Raw genomic sequence first — 22,947 nt, 5'->3', positions numbered from 1 at the left:
TTCTCAAGTCTCCTTGGGCTACTTGTAGCTAATTACAATTTTATGCCTTTGACTTCATGATGGCCTATGGTCTTGTCTCAATCTATCTAGTTGAGGATGTGCCTCAGGAGTGAATCCTGCTATAAAACTAAATCACCTGGGGACGACCTGAAATTTGTCATTTGGAGAAGGATTCTTATTATTCCATCAGCAATCTCCTGTCTCTTACTCCACCTGAAATTTTCCTTCTATCCCTATTGTGACTTTTAGAAAGAAAAATGTAATTAATGTGTGTTGCTATGCCTATGTGGACATCTTTCCTTTTTAATTTATTTTGCAGCCTATAGTATAATATGTAGTATAATATAGTACAATATACTTATACGAAACTATAAATATATTATAGTATAATATACTATACTATAAATATATTATAGTATAATATACTATAATATATTATAGTATAATATACTATAATATATTATAGTATAATATACTATAATATATTATAGTATAATATACTATACTATAAATATAGTATAATATACTTACACTATACTTACGGTATAATATACTTACACTATACTCATAGTATAATATACTTACACTATAGTTATAGTATACTATAGTTGTAGTATAATATACTTATACTATAGTTGTAGTATAATATACTTATACTATAGTATAATATAACCTGCCCTTTAATTCTAAGATGTCTGAGTCCAATTTGGGTTTGTTCCATTTCATCAAAGGCCTAAGTTCCATCCTCATGGATAGGTAGTTGCCCCAGAAAGCAAATTGCTTTCTAAAGTACTGCTGAAGTGTCCTTGAATGTAGAGACCTTAATTACTTATTCAAAGAGAATGAGAAGTACTTGGAAAAATAACAACTCATCAGAGAGTTGCTGAGGGAGGCTTCAGCAAGCCCATCATTTTCTTTAAGAGTCAGTTTTTCTGCATGTGAAATGGGGATAATAGCTTGATTCCTTTTTTCTACTCACAAAGTCATTATGAGGATAATGAAATAGTAAGTTGGTGACTGCATTGGGAATCTCTTGAGAAGCCAGCATTAAAATTGACTCAACACCTAATTGTTTGGCAGATAAATAATGACTTCATCAAGTTAACTATGTGCAATTCATTTGAAAATGTGTCAGAACACTTTGATTCCTCTTTCATAGGCGCTTTAGGGATGTCCAGTATGGGCATGGACTCCAGTTGGTAAAGAAGCCAGAATGTCAAATGACATCCCAAGGTAACTAAGGAGGAGTTGCTCTGGTTGAAACAGTAGGATCCTAGGAACCCTATACTGTGGGTCCCCCCTTCTGCCACCACTAAAGGTACCTCCAGATTCAAGAAGGAAAGTTTGAAATCGAGACCTTGTCTATCTCATATGGCAGCCACTAGTTCCAAGTGTCAATTTAAGTGCAGGTTTAAATTAATTAAATTAAACTAAAATTAAAAATTCAGTTCCTCAGTCACGGTGGCCACATTTCAATTCTCCATAGCCACATATGGCTAATTGCTACTGTGCTAGACAGTGCACATGTAGAACACATTCATCACTGCAGAGAGTTCTAGTGGGCAGCATCATCTAGGCCACTGTGAAACTTGAGTGTATGTAGGAATGACTCCTTAAAATTCACTTTTCTCAGACTCACTCTCAGAAATTATGATTCAGTAGGTGTCAGGGGAGTCCTAGGAATTTGAATATTTTAAAAGTTTCCCAATAATTCTGATGAAGATGGTTGGTGAGAAAATCTGGCTTAATTAATGCTACTCAAAGTATGTTCCACAGATCAGCAGCATTAGCATCACCTGGGAGTTTGTTTGAAAGGCAAATTCCAGAATTTGCAGTGGGGTTCGGAAATCTATTAACGGGCTTCCAGGTGATTCTTATGTATGCTAAACTTTGAGAAGCACTATTTTATCCAGTACAGAAATGCAACTGTAGCCTAAAAATAATTGAAACTTAGATATAAATATTCATAGTCTGACTGTATTGGGATTTACTTACATTTACATGAAATTCTCTTATATGAAATTCATTCATCCATCCATCCATCTATGTATCCACCTGTCCATCCTTTCACTCATTCACAGCTTTTAGGGTATCTATTATGTACCAGGCATTGTTATAAGAATTGTGAATATGGCAATGAATAAAATTGTTACAATCCTTACTTTTATGAAATGTGCAGTTTATTGATTTTATTAGTGTGTTTTCACACCATGGATAAAGACATATCTGAGACTCAAACTAACAAAACAAAAAAGGTTTAATGGACTCACAGTTTCACGTGGCTGGGGAGGCTTCGAAATCATGGTGAAAGGTGAAAGGCATGTCTCACATGGCGGCCAACAAGAGAAGAGAATGACAGCCAAGCAAAAGAGGTTTCCCCTTATAAAACCATCTAATCTACTGAGACTTATTCACTACCAAGAGAACAGTATGGGAAAAACTGCCCCCATGATTCAATTATCTCCCACTGGGTCCCTCCCACAACATGAGGGAATTTGGGGAGCTACAATTCAAGATGAGATTTGGGTGGGGATACAGCCAAACCATATCACTGATTGTTAACTCTATTTTTATTTTTCCTCCAGTTTTCTAGTGGGATGGAGTGAAAATATGACTGTTTATTTAACTAGAGGTTGGTTTATTGCATTAGTAAGCCCTCCAATTGTTTGCACAGCAAAGAGAAGTAGGTAGTTTGTTTGTGTTTATACAAATATTCAGGCGGACATAACAGACTCAGTTTTCCAGACACGAAACCATTTCCAGCAGTGTTTGAAGAAAGAAATGGGTATTTGATTCGTGGTTGAATGTTTCAACTGCTCACTTTAATGACTTTAGCTATTGAGTATTTTCAATAGCAATGTACATAAACAGTTTCATCACAGCATTGATAAATACCCTGATATTTATGAACTTATCATTCATATTCCATCCTTAGTATATTTTCTATTATATTGTATTTTAACTCTTTTATTATGGAAAACTTCAAACATAAACATAAATAGACAAATACAATAATAAACTCCCATGTATCACTACCCTGAATTAATAATTCTTTCAAATTACAACCAATCTTTTTTCATCTTTCTACCACCCTTCAGTTTTCTCTTCCATATTATTTAAAGCAAATATCAGTTGCTATTTCATCTCTCATAGTTCCATATGTATCTTCAAAACATAATGACTTTGTTAAATATGCACATACACACATGATCACAATACCATTATGATCACAGTAAAATTTCTTTAAAAATTGTAGTTCCATTAAATATACAGTGTTCCAATTTCCACTCCCTTCAAAAATATAATTTTAAGTTAATTTGAATTAACATCCACTTATCTCTATGGAGTTATATTTCTTCCTAAGTCTCTTTCAATAAATTGATAACCCCTCCGTCTCTTTTCTGCCCTCTTGTAATGAATCTATTAAGTAAATTTGTTTGCCTGTTCTGTAGTTTCTTACATTCTATATTTTGCTGATTGCATGTTCGTGGCATCATTTAGCATGTTCTTCTGTCCTCTGAGTTTCCTGTAAACTTGTCACTAGATCTAGAGGCTTAATGAGGGTGAGGTTTGATTTTTCTGGCAAGACTACTTCACAGGTAGTGTTGAGTACTTCCACAAGAAAGTTGTTGGATATTATTGCATGATTTTAGCAGCTGGAGATGATTAATACCTAGATCTATTAATTAATCTGGGTTTTTGAAATGAAGATACTGTAATTTTTTATAACTTCTTCATCTGTTAGCTGGAATACTTCTATAAAAAGAAGTTTGCTCTTATCTATTTGTTTACCCAGTGGAACAGTTCATTTAGGAAAGACAGAAAATATGCTTGAATTTTTTCCCCTTTATTTACCAGTTGTCAAATAATAAGTAGGTTCACTAGCAGTTGTATTTTCAGTTGTATACAGCAGTTGTATGTAGCAGGTTATATTTTCTTTCTTTCTTCCTTTCTTTCTCTTTCTTCCTTCCTTCCTTCGTTCCTCCCTCCCTCCCTCTCTCTCTTTCTTTCTTTTCTTTTTTTCTTTTCTTACTTTCTTTCTCTTTTCATTTCTTTTTTCTTTCTCTCTCTCCTTCCTCCTTTTCTTCCTACCATCCTTCCTTCTTTCTTTTTAGTAATATCTCACTATGAATTCACTGATTGAAACATATTTGTTTCATTTAATTGCAGTTATTGTCTTTATTGATGCTCAAATTGCCCCATTTTTTTTCAGTGGAAGCTTCCTCTGATTGGTTGCCAAGTCCTTTTGACACAGTAGTCTTTGATCACTTCCTTGTTATCATTATGACAACATGCTCTGGGTTTATTTTGTACATTTTCTGCTCCAGAACCTGGAATCAGACATTTGTCTTATGTAAATTACTTCCTTTTAGTGAAAAATGTTTTTTGAAGTAAAAAATTTGAGGCTGTTTATTGCTACTGAGTTGTTCAGTATTTTTAGGCCTTTGCAGGAAGCAGATCTTGGCTATAGGTTATTCTAAGATAAAATGCATCATTAATATATGCTGATTTTTCCAATTCCAGTTCAATACTTACAGGGTTTTTGTTGTTGTTGTTGTTGTTTTGATCTTACATATACTGTGAAATGTACCAAAAAAGCCCTCTAATTTTCAACTGCTGGTCTTAAATGGCTAGGTATACTGGCCAGAGATATTGGGGCTCTTCTACGCTGGGGTTTGTTAGCATTTCATATGACTTTTTGGGCTTCCTCCCACACAAATGCTAACACTATAAAGGTCTTTGGATGCTTTTTTCCCCTACATGCTCATATTTAGGGGCTCATGGGGATACTTTATCACCTAGTTTTGTTTAGATGGAGTCAGTGAGTTTTTGTTTTACCATCCTTGTTCCTCTGTCTCTCTTAATGGGAACATTTGGTGAATTTCACAAACTACACTATCATCTTCCTTTTAAAGTATATTTTAAATTTGATGCTATTTTATGATAGATAAATTATTTGTACAATGTATTTTTAATAGAATTCCTATTTGTGACTTCAAGTTCCAAAGGCGTTACTTTAAAGGACAAGAAGAACGAAGTTTTCCCAAATGATAGAAAGGATGCTTAATCAGAGGGTCACAGACAGAGGCCTCTCATTTTGGTGAGCGATTGGAGATTTCATACAGCCTTGAAACATAGCAGAAATGATTTTGCTCAATATTGTGTAGCAAAAACCCATTTTTTAAAACTTAATATTCCAAAGAGAAGAGAAAATGAAGGAAGATGCCACAAAATACTTTTCTTTTCAAAAAGGCAATTCTCAATGCTTGAAAGGCAGGATGAGAGAAAAAGCTTAGAAAGGAGAACCAACTAACTTCTATCTGTGAAAATGAACCAATTACAATAAGCTATTACGTGCACATTTCCTTCAAGTATCCATTTCTGTAGACCAGATATAATTCAAAAGTCCAGGCCTGAAAATAGATTATAATATTATAGCAAATAAACCAAAGCCTGCTAAACCTTGTTTAACTGTTAGAGTGGTTGCCAGAGAATATTTTAGTTTCTGCTATTAACATAAATATTTTTCTTCTTTCAATGTAAAAACTATAAAATACTTTGGAGTGCTATTAAAAACTTGGATTGTTTATTTACCACCTATCACTCTCTACTTCAATTCTTTTTTTAATTGAGATATAATTCATGCAAAATTCAACTTGTAAATATACAATTCAGTGGTATTTATGCTTATATTCACAAGTTGTGTAACCATCATGACTATCTTATTCCAGAATATTTTCATCACACTTCCTCTGCAAAAAAACAAAAAACAAAAACAAAACACACACACACACACAAACAAAAAACAAAAAACCTCATACTTGTTAGCAGTCACTTCCCATTCATTTTCCTCATCCCCTTTCAACCACTAAAACTTTCTGTCTCTACGTATTTGCCTATTGTGGACATTTCATGTAAACGCCCACGCCTGTGACCTGTACATACACAGCTTTTTTCCATTATAAGTTGAGATCTCTGTACGCATATCTATTCTGTCTTTCAGAGCACAGTGGTCCATGTTGTATTGGTTTGGCTTTCATCCTTTGAATCAATACCACCTAATAGCTCATATCTGCCTCTCTTCTCTCATTCTACCTGCCTCTTCCATTGCTTAAATTATAGAAACATGAACCACCTTTAGTCACCTTCAGTGATGAGAAAAATTATGTCTCAGTAGCCTGGTCAAATAAGTTATCAATTCGTCAGATTAAAGGTGCCTCAATGTCCTCATCTTTGAGATACTTACAAAGACATTCTTGGAACGCTATAGTGCCTCTACTATTCATGATATTCATTCATTTATCCTTCTTCTAAAAATGACTGCATCTCTACTATGTAGTACGTACTAAGTGCTGGGAAAACAAGAATGCTTTCAAGTCACCAATTTGTGCTTTAGAAAAGAAGTCATGCCAGCAGACCAGCCATGCCCATAGAGTGTGATATGGCCTACAATGGGACACAGCTCAGTGTGCCTTGGGAGCATTTAAAGGGCACCCAGCTCAGTTTTTGAGGTTTTCAGAAGGCTTTCTTGAAAAAATGCTATCTAAGCTAAGGCCTTAAGGGTGAGAAGAAGATAATTATATAAAACAGATAAAGGGGAGAAAATACAGACAAAGATAACAAATATGTCCTTGGATTCTAAGTTCATTCATTCTATAAAATTAATTTTCCCACCTACTATGAGTAAACACTCATAGTGTTTGTAGCTGTTATAACTACTGCTGTAAGGTTTATAAAGATAAATGTAGAGTATATGAAAATGCAATTGAAGTTAATATTTTTGAATGAATAAGTGCATAAATACATCTCAGCCCATGTCATGAAGAGTTTTCCAATCTAGTAGAAGAAATAGAGCATGTTACTCCTTTTAACCCTTAACATGTACATAGACCACGATTATAACACAAGTTTGTTAATCACTTTGACAATGATCAAAATGGACACTGGCACTTGAAAAGAAGTTTTGTAAAACCATGAATAAATGTATATATTTAGGGAGCCAGCGAATAAAAACCTATTGGCATTAGGCTAACCTTATATAATGCTGCTGTGATAAATAATTCTAAAATTTCAGGGGCTTAATGCAATAGGGGTTTATTTCTTGCTCATATCACAATCTCATGTGTACTGGGGAAATGTCCTTCACATTTTTCCAATTAGCAGAGTATCAAGAATCCAGGCTGCTTCCATCTTGTAGTTGCACCATCTGGAAAACGTGACCTTAAAGATTACCATGTGTGGTCGACAGCTCCTAGAATCGATCCCAACAATCCCTTTCTTGTGATATTCATGCCCTTGTGATAGCCGCTTTCTTTGAATGTGGGCTGGATCTAAATACTCATTTCTAATGAATAGAAGGTGGCAAAAGTGATAGGATGCCAATTTTGAGATCAGGTTACAAAAAGACTAACTTCTGTTTTACTCATCCTGTCTTCTCCCCCCTCCTTCCTCCTCCTCCTCCTTCTCTCTCCCTCTCCCTCTTCCTCTCCCCCTTCCCTCCCCCTTCCCTTCTCTCTCTCTCTACCTCCCTCACCTGTTTTTGCTGTGGGAGAAGAAAGCTGACATGATGTGGGCAGCACCATGGAGAAACCTATGTAACAATGAATTGATGTATTCAGCTAAGGTGCAGTGATGCTCTGAGTCCTACCAATAGCCATACGCATGAACTTGAATGTGGACCCTCCCCCAGTGGAGCCTTGAGACCCCTGCTTAGACCTTGAAGATAATCTTCTGGGAGGCTTTGAGCCAGAGGCACTCAGCTAAATTATACTCAAATTCCTGATCTACGGAAATTGTGAGATTGTTTAAGCCACTAAATTCTGTAGTAATTTTTTGCACCATAATGATAACTAATACACCAAGGCAAAAGAAGAGGAGAAATGAGTAGAATGTTTTTAAAATTCCAGGCCTGGAAGTAGCTTTCATCACTTCTACTCATACCCATTGGCTTCAGCTCAATCACCCTGACCCAATCCAACTGCAAGGGAAGCTGGGAAATGTCGAGAATCACATGGATATTTGATATTACATTTGTTGTTAAAGGTTTAGTGGATATTGACCAATTTAATTGCAACCTTCAAACAGGATTCAGTTACATGTGAAGTCATAAAACATTTAACTGGGAATTTACTGATGAACATATGTTTTCTTTTCTTTTCTTTTCTTTTTTTTTTTTTTTTGAGATGGAGTCTTGCACTGTCGCCCAGGCTGGAGTGCAGTGGCGTGATCTTGGCTCACTGCAAGCTCCGCCTCCTGGGTTCATGCCATTCTCCTGCCTCAGCCTCCCGAGTAGCTGGGACTACAGGCACCTGCCACCACAGTGGCTCACGCCCATAATCCCAGCACTTTGGGAGGCCGAGGCGGGTGGATCATGAGGTCAGGAGATTGAGACCATCCTGGCTAACACGGTGAAACCCTGTCTCTACTAAAAATGAACGTATGTATTTTTTCTTGTTGCAACCCAAGTACTAATGACAGCCAGACCATCAGTTGCCACTGATTCAAACCACCTTAGTATCAGTCAATTGACCAATTAAAAAAAATTAGGAAAAAATGAGCACATGCTTGTCAATTGCACAAATGACTGAAAAATCATTGTTTGTAGGCGGTATTCAAACCACTGACTCTGCCAATACGATAAATTCAGAGGTATCACCTATACAGGGCTTTAAAATACAAGGAACTTATTCCAACTTCCCTGTATCCTACTCCAACACACCTCTAAATTCCCAGAAACTCCTGGAGAAGAAAGATACCTGAAACAGTCAAAATGCTCCGTGCACTGATAGCTTTTAGAGTTAGAGATGCAATTTTAACATTTCAGTCCAACTAATATGTAATCCGTAAGACTAGATGTTAAGCATATTAACGTATTGCTTTTACTTTAGAAAATATTAGACAAGAATTCCTGGCCTCCAAATTTCTTAGCATATTACAGATTTAGTCTTTGTTACCTCATTACTGTAATAAGTGCAGACTCATTTATATTTTTTTAAAAACAATTCCTTACTGGATTTTAGAAAGATTAGACTTTATATAAGGAAGGGGATAGCCAGCTTCCCCAAACCATTAATAGTCATGATTCTCCCTTTGTAAATGTGACTGAGGCTGGGCACGGTGGCTACCACTGTAATCCCAACACACTGGGAACCTAAGGTGGGTGGATTACTTGAGATCAGGAGTTTGAGACCAGCCTGGGCAAAATGGTGAAACCCCGTCTTTACAAAAAATACAAGTATTAGCTGGGCATAGTGGCGCACACCATGGGAGGTGGGAGGTGGGAGGATCTCTTGGGCCTGGGAGGCGGAAGTTGCAGTGAGCCAGGATCGTGCCCTCCAGCCTGAGTGACAGAGCCAGACCCTGTCCCAATCAATCAATAAAAATGTGTTTGAGAAGCAATTCTGCTAAATGTTATGGGCTTGGCATATACTGGCCATTTATGTTACACGGCAGCAAATTAAAATGTAAAAGGGCTATCGATGGTTGACTATTTGGAAAATAGAAACTATTAATTATCTACATTACTTAGAATGAAGAGGATTTGAAAGGTGTTTTTGTTTTGTTTTGGTTTTGTTTTTCCATCAGACTGCCCCTGGAGACACTAAAAGTATCAGTAAGCTTCTGAGGACAGTAGGCTTTCCCCCCACCTTCCTTCTTTTCTCTCAGAACTGGTGAGCTGGCTATGCTTATAAAGCAGCAGTCATGGGATTCCAAGAAAATTATTTGATGTTATTAACTTCTGAGCTTTATGAAGGGCTTTGAAGCCATATCTTCAGATACTAAGTGAAAGAGGAAAGTGAGGCAATTATCAGGTAATGCAAGTAATAAACCCAATTTTTTTTTGCCATGATTAACTTGATGTTTTCAAGAAAAGAAGATAGTTTGCCTCAAATAAACAGAAGATTTCTAATGTTCTCCGCTTTTCTTGAGGATATAGATTTGGCCTTAATTAAAAATTCAGGCTGGGTGCAGTGACTCACACCTGTAATCCTAGCACTTTGGGAGGCCAAGGCAGGCAGATCACCTGAGGTCAGGAGTTCAAGACCCCATCTCTACTAAAATACAAAAAAATTAGCCGGGTGTAGTGGCACACAGCTGTAATCCCAGGTACTCAGGAGGCTGAGGCAAGAGAATTGCTTGAATGCAGGCAGTGGAGGTTGCAGTGAGCCAAGATCACGCCACTGCACTCCAGCCTGGGCAACAGAGTAAGACTCCAACTCAATTAAAAAAAAAAATTCATGCCATATGACAGGTTTAAATACACATTGCTATAAAGTGGTTGTCTTTTGGAAGCTTTTTAATGAACTTACATTTGATTCTGAGATTTTTCTTTTTTGATTTTTCTTTTTTCCATTAGATTCTATAATTCCCAATTCTTTGGTGATAGAAATAATATTTTTAAATAACCCTATATTTGAATCAAAACACATTCTCTTCTTCCATTTTGCTAGAATACCCTTCATAGAAATAGGGCATTAACATAGAATTTTGCATGTCTGTGAAGGAAGCACCAGTAAACCACTCTGATCCCTCCTCCTCCGCATGGCATCCCTTATCCTGGTTTAGAAAGACTTCTGATTTCAACCAATTTACTCATAATTAACCTAAGAATTTTTGGTAGTCATTGGTAAGAGTGTTAGAAATTATGCTTTTGTAAACTGATTGCTCTCCCCTTCTCTATCTTTCTGGTATTCCTAGTCCCAATCTTGCCCCTCTGCAATGCATCCTCTATACACTGTCATCTTTCTAAATCATCAGTCTAGCTTGTCTCTCTCATTTTTACAACTCTTTAATGGACCCTCATTGTCCTTAGATAGAATTATAAAGAAAATGTGGTATACACATGATGAAATACTATTCAGCCATAAAGATAATGAAATCCCATCATTTGCAACAACAGAGATGAACCTTCTAAGTCAGGCATAGAAGGATAAATACCATGTGATCTCATTCATACATGGATTTAAAAAAAACACATTGATATAAAAGCAGAGAGTAGGACAGTGGTTATGAGACTGGGGAGGGGAGTGAGAGAGAAGGATAAAGAGAGGTTGGTCAATGGGTACAAAGTCAGAATTAGATAGAATAAGTGCTGGTGTTCTATTGCATGATAAGGTAACAGTAGTTAACAGTAAGGTATAATATATTACAAAATAGCCAGAAAAGAGGCTTTTCTGCAAAAAGAGAAATGATGAATGTAAGAGGTGATGGATTCACTAAATGCCCTTATTTGATCATTATACAATGTGTAGATGCATTGAAACATCAAATTATGCCCCATAGATATGTATAATTATAATTGTGTCATAAAAAAAGAATAGCAGAATACAAACTTCTTGGCAAAGCCCAGAAGGCAATGGTGACCTGCTGCTGTTTCCCTCTCCAGACAATCTGTCACCACCTCCTTGCAACATGCAGTTGTTAACACTGAACTCAAAGAATTGTTAAGTGCAATGCTTTGGCTTGTTTTCAGATACATAATTTTATTACATGATACTAAATGATTTCTGGGGATAATCAGAATTGGTTAGTACTTTTCGGGGAGTGAGGTTGACAATAATAATTTATGATGAAGTTTCCTCACTAGAAATATGCATTTGAGTAAGATCGACAGCTAAAATTACAGAAAATAAAATATAGCTCAAGAAATAGAGAAGTCCAAAATGCCTATTGTCTGGAAAGATGACTTTTTGTATTTTTTAATTGATGTATCATAGTCGTTTATATTTTGAAGGGCCATGTGATAATTTGATACATATACACAATGTATAGTGATCAGATTAGGGTAACTGGGATATCCATCACCTCCAACATTTGTCTTTTCTTTATGTTGGGAACATTCTCTTCCAGTTATTTTGAAATATACAATACATTTTTGTTAACTGTAATTTCCATACTGTATAATCAAATACTTGAACTTATTTCTGCTATCTAACGGGATTTTTTTACACATTAACCATTTTACTCTTTATCCTTCCCCTTCCTTCTTCCCTTCCCAGCCTCTGACAATCACTATTCTACTTTCTACCTCCATGAGAGGTACATTTTTAGCTCCCACATATGACTGAGAGCATGGGAGAAAATATTTTCAAACTATCATCTGACAAGAGATTAATAACCAAAATATATAAAAATCTCAAACAACTCAATAGCAAAATACCCCAAATAATCCAATTAAAAATGGGCAAAAGATCAGAATGGACATTTCTCAAAAGGAGACAAATAGCCAACAGGTATATAAAAAATGTTCAAAATTATTAATCATCAGGGAAATGCAAATCGAAACCAAATGGGATATTATCTCACTCCAGTTGGAATGGCTATCATAAAAAAAGACCAAAAAAAAAAAAATAACAAATACTGGTGAGGATGTGGAGAAAGGGGAATGCTTGTTTACTGTTGGTCAGAATGTAAAATAGTACAGCCATTATAGAAAACAGTATAGAGATGCTTCAAAAAACTAAAAATAGAACTACTCCCTACTGGATACATATCCAAAAGAAAGGAACTCAGTATATTGAAGATAAAAATAATATGTACAACACACATATGCTCCCATGTTTCTTGCAGCACTATTTGCAATAGCCAAGGCATGGAATCAACCTAAGTGTCCATCAGTAGATGACTAGATAAAGAAAATGTGTGTGTGTACATATATATATATATATATATATATATATATATATATATATATAATGTGTGTGTATATATATATACACACACACACTACACACACACATACACGCACACACAATGGAATATTATTCATCCATAAAAGGGAATAAAATCCTGTAATTTGCAGCAACATGGATGGAACTAGAAGTCTTTATGATAGGTGAAAAAAGCAAGACACAGAACAAAATGCTTTGACTTTATATCTCTAGCCCACAGGGAAAAAAGAACTGTAAAAATGTATTTCACTCCAGTAGATTTGGTTTTTCACAGTGGTATAGGCTAGCAATTCTGAAATTACTTTTTGTGTATGGCAGAATTGGGCTCAGGACTGAGAATAAAGTAGTTTCATAATAAGCATATATAATTTAAACATTATTTTCTTCTAAATTATTATAAACTTATTCTAACTTTGTTTACTGTTCAGTGACAGATCTAAGATGATGGAAACATTTGAGATCTGATGTTTAATTTAGCCAGATTTTTTAAATAAATGCAAAAACAAGTCTCTATATACAGGAAGTTTCCAATTCTCTCTTCCTTTTCAACATATCACAGCTAAAATAAGTTTACTTTTATAATTTAATTACAATATATCAACAGGTTGGTTAACCTCTAGTACTTTTCTGAATGTCTATGCTATTTAATGTGGAAATATTTAAGGCAGATTTAAAATATGAGAAGAACCCAAAATAATCTATAAAAATAATCTATAAATTTTAATCAAATTTAAATCCCAACAGGATTGTTTTGTCAAAGTTAAAAAAAACAAGCCAAAGTTTACATAGAAATGTCTAAGCCCAAGAATAGCTAAGATTTAAAAAATAAAAAAGAATAAAAGGAATTGTCCTATTCAATTTCAAGAGTTATAATACAGTAATAGTTTTAAGATAGTGTGAAGATGGCAAAGAACTGAACAAATAGATCCCAAGAGCCCATGAAGACCCATGGATATTTGGAAATTTTTAGATTTTAAAAGTGACGTTTCAAATCAATGAGAAAGGAAGCATTGTTGCATAGATGGAATTAGGACACATTGTTTTCTATATAGAGAAAAAGCCAGACACCTATATCACATAACACATAAAAATTAATTTTGGTGAAATAGAGCTCTAAATTGGAAAAATTAAATTATTGGTAGTAAAATTTGGAAGACTATCTTATGACAAAAAGATAAGAAATAATTTCTTAAGCAACAAATATAAGCTATTAACTTAAAGACAAAATTGATAGATATGATTGTGTGAAAATTAAAAACTTACACAGGAATAAAAACCAGACTCAAAGTGAAAGAATTACAGTCTAGTATAGATAATGGGTGAATAGATTAGTATCCAGAAAATAATTTTTAAGGTTTACAAATCAGTCAGAAAAGGATAAGCATGAAATGGCAATCACAGAAGAAATACACGGTAAATAAAAGGGGAAAGTATATTTAATTCCAGTAAAAATCAAGGAATAATGAGTTAAAACAACCATAGGATTATATTTCACACTAGTTAGCTTGGCAAAAATTTAAAGAGCTTCACAATATCCAGGATTGTAGAGAACATGTTCAATTTGAAATTCTCACATTTTGATTGAGGACATGTGCACTAATTAAATCACTTTAGAGAAAAATTTGGCAGTTTCTAGAAAAATTGAAAATGTGCATAATGTGGCCTGGTAAATTTCTATCTAAGTGAATATGGAAGAGACATTCATTCACCTATGGACAATGCTGGATCCACAAAGTTGCACATAGCAATGGTAAAAGAATGAGCAAATAAAAAAAAAGAATGAGCGAATCAAATATGATAAATACGACACAATAGGATGTTGACAATTATACAGCAATTAAACTAACTGAATAAGTTTATATGTGTAGACATCAATAGTTCTCAAAATGATGCATGAAAAATATGCAGAAATATATGCAGTATGGATGTCTTTTAAGAAACATATTTGTGTTTATTATTTACTTTCACATATGAATACAGAAAAGCTAAAAAATAATGATAAAATAGCAAGCAAAAAATGAAGAGGAAAGGTAGACATTAAATTTAGGATGGCTAAAGCCCTTGTGGAGGGAAGAAACTGAATGGAATTGGGAGCGAAGTACAAATGAATTTTATTTTTCCCATAATAATTTATTTATTTATTTAAAAATATCTAAGAAAATAAGACATGATGTCAATATATACAAAATTGAAGTAGTAATGATAGGGGTAATTTTAAAATTATATTTTTTACTTTTATATGCCTTAAGATTTCTCTGAAGTATTAAAAAATAATAACCTAGATACATAAGTAAATCAAAAAATGGAGCTTTGGAAAGTATTATTTTATATTTCCAGCTTTACTTGTTTTTCTTCATTACAGTTTTCTTCAGAGCAATGTTCCATAAATCAAGTCATACCTCTTTAAATATATTGAGTTTTATAATAAAAGTTAATAGAATTGTGGATATGTTACAGATAGGGGTATATTAAGATGATCAAAAGCAATGAGTGATATAGTCTCATCTTGAGAACTCTGTTAAAGCTCTATCACTACATTTAAAAACCAGTTTAGGACTATATACACCCCCACTTAAACATATTTTGCTGTATTTGGAAATGTGTCATGTTCTTTTACACATTTTCTTTACATGTAAAATATAAAACATCAAAGTTCAGCATTACTCATTGTGTTCATTTGCCAATGTATTTTCAAAAATTGTTACTGTTGTTTTTCTCCTTCCATTTCAAACAAATTTATACTTCATCTTACATCAGCTTCAAGTTTTTGCCCTACACATTTAGCCTTAAAGACACTCCACCCAATTTGGTAAGTTCCCTAAATTCTATATTCAAAGAATATTTTGTTCCTTTTTAAAGAAGCCTCTGCTTCATCTTATGAGAATGGTGGTAATTATACTTGACAAGCAGCTCCTTCTGCCCCACCACATGAGCTTATCAAATGAAATATCTTTACTAGTATTTAAATAACAATTCCTTGAGAGTAACAGGGTAAGATGGCAGAGTAAAACTCTCTAGCTATTGTCCCCCTGCATAAACATCAGTTTGAATAACTATCTAGACATGAAAATATCTTCACAATAACTTAGGAAACCAGATAAGAGATCAGAATATCTGATTGTAGCACAAAAATAAGAAAAGATGCATTGAAGAAGGTATGCAGGATAGTTTTACATTATTTGCATCACCCATCCCTCAACCTCAGGCAGCCCAGCTTGGGGAAAGACACTGTCTGCTTGACAGATAGAGAGGAAAGTGAGCACAGGAGTTTGTCTTGAACCTCAATGCTGGGCCCACGACAGTAAAATCCAGCATCAGGTAGGTTCCTGTGGCCCCATATTTCAGGTTGGTACCCATGAACTGAGTCTCTAGACCTACTTCAGTGTCAAATAGAATCACATAGCCCCAGGTGTCAGGCTAGACCTACTTCAGTGTCAAAGAGAATCACATAGCCCCAGGTGTCAGGCTAGACCTACTTCAGTGTCAAAGAGAATCACATAGCCCCAGTTTAGAAAACTGAAATATGTGGCCCCATATTTCAGGTTGGTACCCATGAACTGAGTCTCTAGACCTACTTCAGTGTCAAATAGAATCACATAGCCCCAGGTGTCAGGCTAGACCTACTTCAGTGTCAAAGAGAATCACATAGCCCCAGGTGTAGCAAAGTTGATCTCCACATCAATGCTGGGCTGACATCAGCAGCCCCAAGATCCAGACAGCCCTCCACAGCAGGCTGGCCTTAGCAGCCCCTGGTTTCTGGCCCAACCCAGTGTTATGCCAACTGTGGCTGTCCCAGGCTTCTGGCCTACCTGAATACTGCTGATGCCATAGGGGACCTCAGGCTTTTGGCAGTGCCACAGTGGATGCAGCTGCCCCAGGATCCTGACCCATACCAGCATGGCACTTGTTGCAGGACTTTCCCAAACAAAGCCAGCCTGTGAATACTGGAAAAAGTACCTACTTCTTCAGATGTGCAGACAGTGATGCAGGACCATATGCATCAAGAACCATTAGTAGACTACAACCTCACCCAGTGAACAAAATAAAATACCAGTAACTGATTGTAAAGAAGTGGAGATATATAAAATGCCTGACAAATAATTCAAAATAACTGTTTTAAGGAAGCTCAGTGAACTTCATGAAAATGCAGAGAAACAATTCAATAGAATGAGGTAAACATTAAGTGATCAGAATGAAAAATTTAATACAGTGATTGAAATAATTTTAAAAAGCAAATAGAAATCTTGGAGGCCGAACAAAAACAAAATGAAAAATACAATAGAAGAATCAACAGTGCAATTAAGCAGAAAAAGAATCTGTGAACCTGAGGACAAGTTACTTGAAAATACACAGAGAAGAAAAAAGAATGAAAAGGAATGAAGAACACATACATGATTTATGGAACAGTTTCAAAAGAACAAATTTATAAGTCATAGAGCTCATGAAGGGGAAGAGAAAGATAAATGGGTAGAAACCTTATTTTACAAAACAGTAACAGAAAACTCTCCAAACCTGGAGTGAGATGTAAATATGTAGGTATAAGAAGGCCAAAGGATTCCAATCAGATTTCATCTAAATAAGACTACCCCACAACATATTATAATTGAACTTTCAAATATCATACACAAAGAGAAGGTTCTGAAAGCAGAAAGAGAGAGGAAGCAAAAAATATATAAGGGAGTTCCAACAGAGCTAGCAGAAAACTACTCAGGATAAAGCTTACAGACTGGGAGACAATGGAATGATATATTCAAAGTGCCAAAGGAAGAAAAAATGCCAACCAAGAATATTGTACCCAACAAAGCTATTCTTCAGAAACGAAGGAGAATACTTTCTTTTACAAACAAAATCTGAGAGATTTCATCACCATCAGACCGGTCTTACAAAATATGCTAAAGCGAGCTTTTTAAACTGAAAGAAAAAAATGTTAATGATTAATATAAAAGCATCTGTAAGTATAAAACTCACTGAGAAATGTAAGTACATAGTCAAATTCAGAATATTCTAACGTTATAATGATGACATGTAAATTACTTATGTCTTTAATGTGAGGTTAAAAGACAAAACTATTGAAAGTAATAATAGCTACAATAATTTAAAAAACATACTATATAAAAATGTAAATGTGGCAGCAACATACATCTTACATATTTTAGAAAAATTAACCTAATCGCAGACTTAATTGTGAAATGTAAAGGTATAAAACTCTGAAAAGAAAACATAGGTAAAAATCTGTGTGACCTTGGGTATGCTGATGATTTTTTTGATACAACACCAAAAACATTATACATTTTTGTTAAAAAAAGTGATAAATTGGGCTTCACTAAAACGTAACATTTTTGTTCTGCAAAAGACTCAGTTAAAAATGACAGATAAGCTACAGAATAGGATAAAATATTTGCAAATAACATATTCCATAAGGAAATTATACCCAGAATATGTAAAGAACACTTAAAACGCAACAAACAACCCAAGAGACCAACGGACAAAAGAATTAAACACTCTACCAGAACAGATATGTAAATGGCAAGTAAACATATGAAAAAATACTCACGCCATTAATACTTAGGAAAATACAAATTAAAATTATAATAAAATACAACTACACACTCTTATAATAGCTAAAATTAAAACAAACAGAAACCTGACAGTATCAAGTGCTAGAGACAATTAGGAACAACAGAAACTCTCATTCATTGTTGATGGAAATGCAAAATGTTATAGCCATTTTGGGAAAGTTTGGCAATTTATTATAAATACAAACTTACTATATGATCCAGCAGTTCCATTCCCAAATATTACCCAAGTGAATTATAATTTTATGTTCACACAGAAACCTATATGTGAATGTTTATAGTAGATTTATTTATAATTGGCAAAAACTAGAAACAACTCATATGTCCTTCAGTGGGTGAATGAGTAATCAGACTGTGGTACATCCCTACCATGGAGTATTACTCAGCAATAAAAAGAAACAAACTACTGATTCTCTAAACAATATGGATGAATTAAAAGTGCATTTTGCTACCCAGACCCATAGGCTTATGTAATGTATAATTCAATTTATAAAACTTTGTGGAAAAGGCAAAATTGTAGGAATAGAAAACAGATAAGTAGTTTCTGGGAGTTGGGAATGGGGGAGGGATGAACAACAAATGGGTCAGACAAGGCAATTTTCAGGGCAATGTAGCAATATAACTCTTCTGCAGGGGACAGTGGTGGTGTATATATGGCTTCACCAAAACCTATAGTGCTCTGCACTGACTGTGTTACAAATGTATGCCATAAGCTCAATGAAGGGGTTGGGGAGAAGAGAAACTAAATAATTTTTTAAATCATTAAGCCTAGATATGAATTAGCATCCTAAAACTACTGTATTTGTATACTAGGTTGAACAAATAAGTAAATATATAGTGGATCATGAGATCCCAGTCACTTTCACTGTCAGAAAAAGAAGTTACAAATAAGCAAGTTGGAAATGCTAGGATGAATCCTATGATGCTAGATTAGAAGCTGAGATATCAGTATGAACTCATGTTTACATACATATACATACACACAGATAGGTACAGAAATAAATGTAGTTATGTGTGTACAAATGGGTTAGTATGCATACATTATTTTCTAGTTCTGTCTACTGTAATGGATAGGGTATCACTGGAAGCAGTGATACCCTATTCATATAAAGTATACCTGATGCTCAGATGCTGGTTTCTAAATACCATTCTTCAGTAAAATAAAGCAAAGCAACGTTGGAGAGATAGTTGATTCTAGGGCTTGGATAGAAAAAAATACAAGAGTCTGTAATATTTTTTAATTCCAGTAAAGAAGTCCTAAAAACAGATGGGCATGTCAAAAGGGCCTAAGAGTCAATCTGAAAGAGCTGCCAATGGCTAAAGTTTGAAATTTAAGCCAGAAAATAAATAACAATAGTATTGAATTATAACCCAAATAATAAAATAAATATTCATGAACACACACTGATATAAATAGTTCCTCCCTCTCTCTCTACACACACAGACACACAGACACACAGACACACACACACACACACCCCACAACTAAATTAGAGGAAAAGGACATCTTAAAAAATAGAATACTTCTAATGTATAAATGTAGAGGAAATAAGATAAATGGAAAATCACCATTAGAATACCACAGTAATAATAAATGCAGGCAAGATCCACTGATTAATTCTAAATTAGTGGGATAATGTTTAAGGCAATATTTGTACCTTAACATATCTTCCCCCAGACTAAGTTCATTGTTGTGGTAGTTTTAGCATCCATCTGCAAATTTTTTGCTACTTACAGCTACAGGAGTTGGAGCTTAATGCTTCTATGCTTGAGTACAGCTACACTTAGTGACTCACTCCTAATGAACAAACAGAGCATGGCAAGAGGAAAATGATAATTTACAGTGGGAAACCTGGCAGATTCTCCCTTATCTAAGTGAACAAGGTTGACTTCATCACTCACGTTGGTATCATATGCCCCTGATACGATATTACACAGGATACCTCTGTGATATTCTTCCCTCAAATTTATAACTTTAGTACAATCATAATAAAACATCAGATAAAAACTGACCACTACTTGCTAAAAGTTTTGAAGTTACGAAAGATAAGGAAGACTAAGAAACCCTCATCAACTGGAGGAAAATGAGGAGACAAGTTGACTAAATACAATGTGATATCCAGGCCTGGATCCTGAAACAGAAAAAGGATGCCAAGAGAAAAAGTGGAGAAATCTAAATAAAGTCTCTCATTTAGTTAATATTATTGTACCAATGTTAGTTTCTTAATTTTGACAAATACAACATGGTTATATAAAATGTTAATATCAGAAGAAGCTGAGCGAAGGGTATATGGAAGCTCTCATTTCTATTTTTGCAACTCTTCTATAAATCTACATAAAAAGAGACAAAAAGGTGAATGGCACAAGAAATAATTTTGTGTCTATTCATTTAAAGCTACAAAGGTAATGATTAGGGTAACTAAAATAAATTATATAGCTATTTTAACAAGAGGGGGTGGAAAAGTAGACACGTGATGTAAGTGAACCTAAATCTCAGCCAGTCAATGGATATCATAAAAAATCCATGTCAATGTTGACAACTCAACAAATAATGTTATAAGTGTATCATTTGGGTAACCACCAGAAAATCTTAAAACAGACTTGATTAAAGGAAGTTTCTTATTGGAGCAGGAATAGAAGTGGCCAGAAATGGGAGTCAGAGATTGTTTTTTCATTACCATTTCATTAGCAATATCTGATTTTAGGACCATATGCATGTTATTTTGATTTAAAAAAACTACAAAATAGTGTCATTCCACAAAGAGGCTCTGTGGTCAATTAGTTTGGAATGTATTTATTATTTTTCCTCTATTTTGGAGAGTCACAATATATATTGTCATATTAAAAACTCAGAGAAATTGTAAAATAAAAACATAACAAAATGTAAACAAACTTTCTGTAAATCAGTATTTTCCAAACTTATTTGTCCGCAGAAACAGGTATTAGCCTTATGAGAATCTTTCACAAAATAGAATGCAATTAGAGAAATGCTGTGCTCTGAACCCTTAAAGAGTGAAAGAAAACCATAACTGAGAAATTGATGTAAGGCTCTCCAACTGGTGTCACAGATGAACTACTACTACTCTCCCTTTAATTGCTAAACTCATCACGGTAGTTCCTGTCTGTCTCCTGTATCTGTCCCAAATACTAGAAGAGTCTGGCACAATTTTGCCTTCTTACATGCAGTGTCCTCATGCTACTTAATCGTTTTGCAGGTTTGTGCAAACCTCATTCTGGTTCTTGAAATATGTAAAAGACCCTTGAAGCATAATTCTGTGCTATTCCCCACATTGAGAGAGTGAGATGGAGCTCAGTTGGATGTCACCTCCCCTGTTTGGGACAAAGATCACACTCTGCCTTGAAACCCAGTAATCAAAAAGGTAGGATTCTGTCCTCTGGGTCCTTCAAAGCTTCTAGTGCTATGGGGAAAAAAGAGGCCCTCTTCCTTACCTGGATTTTGGTCCTATGGGGATGATTTCTTGGAGGCTGACAAAATCTATGACTGCAGCTGATGTAATTTACATGGTCCTGAATCAAGGCAGGTGGATTATGCATTCTCCTTGTTTTCACTCCGGATTTATGGGAAGGAAGGGTTATTTTTCCTCTTGTCCAAATATCTTAAATCATTCAAAGGCAGCATTAGACTTTTAACAGAAAAATGCAAATGTAACTAGGACACTTACAATGACCTAAATGCATGCTGATTACCTTTCTGTTATTTTCTGCCCTTAAATAAAGAAAATAAAATAAATGTCATCAGTACAAAAAAATGAAAGTAGGTCAGTCTACAGAACCATTAGATCAAAAGCAGTTAGAAGCCAAACACACCTTTCCCAAGTGGGAAGCAAGAAATCAACATGTAAATGAAAAGCATTTGAAGAGTTGTAGCAGTTTTTCTATTAGCCCTGGCAATTAGCAGGAGGGCATTAAATTATTCTGGTGACTGCATCTTGTAGCTGGAACAAAGTGGAAAAACTGGTAATGTTACTGAAGGAGATGAGTCACTCCAAAACAGAGCTTCTAGTGAGTGGGACTCACATTTCTCAGAAAGTGAGAGGAAGAATAGACAACAAAGGATGTTTCCTGCTAGGATCATGCGGAAGGAAGACCTGACTTTTCACTCTGTGTGTACATGTGTGTATGTATAGGTGTAAAGGTCTTTTGATTCCTTTCAAATGACCTACTTGAAGGTCTAATACTAACACCATCATGTGACAATATGAAATTCCAACAGCATGGTCAAATATGGTGGTCTTCATCGAAGACTTGTGCTCGTCCCTGTTAATGACTATTACACTGCTTCTTTTCCAAAGATTCCTTTTAATGTCCTATTATGTGGGATCAAGTTAATACACTCATCCTTGTACTACAGAGTTTAATAGAGTCAACACTGAACACATGCATGAAGGAAGAGAAGCAGCTAAATAAATGTGGAACACATCTGTTAATGAAAAACTGCTCACAAAATGTTTTTAGAACAAGATAAGATTTCTAGTGATGAAATCTTCCTCTGAGAGAAGAAATGGGAACAGTTACCTGAGGCAAAGCAGTGTGGTAGTAGGGAAGGCTCTAAGAATTGATGGAAGATTTTGGAGAATAAACACTGAATGATTTGGTCCACTATATGTAATAATTCATTAAAGAATTTGAAACCAGTTTTAGTCCCAGCACAGACAGTCCACATAATATATTCATTTTCC

The 22,947-nt window shown here is 34.9% G+C and overlaps 1 long non-coding RNA gene across 1 annotated transcript in view; it reads right to left on the bottom strand.

The window, feature by feature from the left end:
* Window positions 1–21,870, bottom strand: part of LOC129135934 (uncharacterized) — a 53,826-nt gene extending 31,956 nt beyond the window's left edge. The window contains exon 1 of the long non-coding RNA XR_008537041.1: window positions 21,698–21,870. This is a non-coding gene — a long non-coding RNA (uncharacterized LOC129135934). The remainder of the gene's footprint in view (window positions 1–21,697) is intronic.
* Between the last annotated feature and the right edge of the window lie 1,077 nt (window positions 21,871–22,947).

The sequence above is a fragment of the Pan troglodytes genome, chromosome 11 (assembly GCF_028858775.2).
Source record: "Pan troglodytes isolate AG18354 chromosome 11, NHGRI_mPanTro3-v2.0_pri, whole genome shotgun sequence".
NCBI lineage: Eukaryota > Metazoa > Chordata > Mammalia > Primates > Hominidae > Pan > Pan troglodytes.
Note: the sequence above shows the minus strand (reverse complement) of the source record. Positions and strands in the feature narration are given on the sequence as shown.